The sequence below is a fragment of the Cucurbita maxima genome, unplaced genomic scaffold, assembly GCF_002738345.1.
Source record: "Cucurbita maxima cultivar Rimu unplaced genomic scaffold, Cmax_1.0 Cma_Scf00688, whole genome shotgun sequence".
NCBI lineage: Eukaryota > Viridiplantae > Streptophyta > Magnoliopsida > Cucurbitales > Cucurbitaceae > Cucurbita > Cucurbita maxima.
The window spans coordinates 1-615 of NW_019272704.1; the positions used below are offsets into that span (position 1 = coordinate 1).

Below are 615 nucleotides of genomic sequence, written 5' to 3' on the forward strand. Positions count from 1 at the left end.
CAATTTCAATTCAAGACTACAAGAAAATTTATCTCTCCAAACTAATACCCACCCGTTTCTAGGCACTCAATAAGAATTCTCATGAAGACAATGAAAGCTAAAGACATCAAGATCAAGGAGAATCGAAAACGAATTTTAGAAAAATAAACAATTCCATGTTGACCATTAGATAAAGCTGACACGCCCAGTGGGACTCGAACCCACAATCGCCTGATTAGAAGTCAGATGCCTTATCCATTAGGCCATGAGCGCCTTTTATTATGTGATAACTCGTATACAAATTGAATTTTCAAGAGCATGGAGCCCATTGATTTTGTTACAAATCTCTTGAATTGGATCTTTTCTTAGAATAGAGATTTCTTTGGTTTCGAAGTCTTAAAACCTTGGTTCTTTGTTCTTAGCATTCTTTGTGTCTTGGCATTGTTTTGGTGTGTGATAAGCTTACTAAATACATGTTCCTAAGGTGGCAACACTTTATCGGAGGCATCTAAAATATCGAGATGCATGTTGAGTATTCAAAAGTTTTAAATTACCAAAATACTTTTAAACTAAAAAAAATTATGAAAATATCAATTTTCAAAGAATCATACGTTCGAGATTAGCCTGTACAAAACC

The 615-nt window shown here is 34.1% G+C and overlaps 1 non-coding gene across 1 annotated transcript; it reads right to left on the reverse strand.

Moving 5' to 3' along the window:
• Positions 1-179: 179 nt before the first annotated feature.
• On the reverse strand, positions 180-252 carry TRNAR-UCU. The gene has a single exon. It is a non-coding gene; the product is annotated as a tRNA-Arg (tRNA).
• Between the last annotated feature and the right edge of the window lie 363 nt (positions 253-615).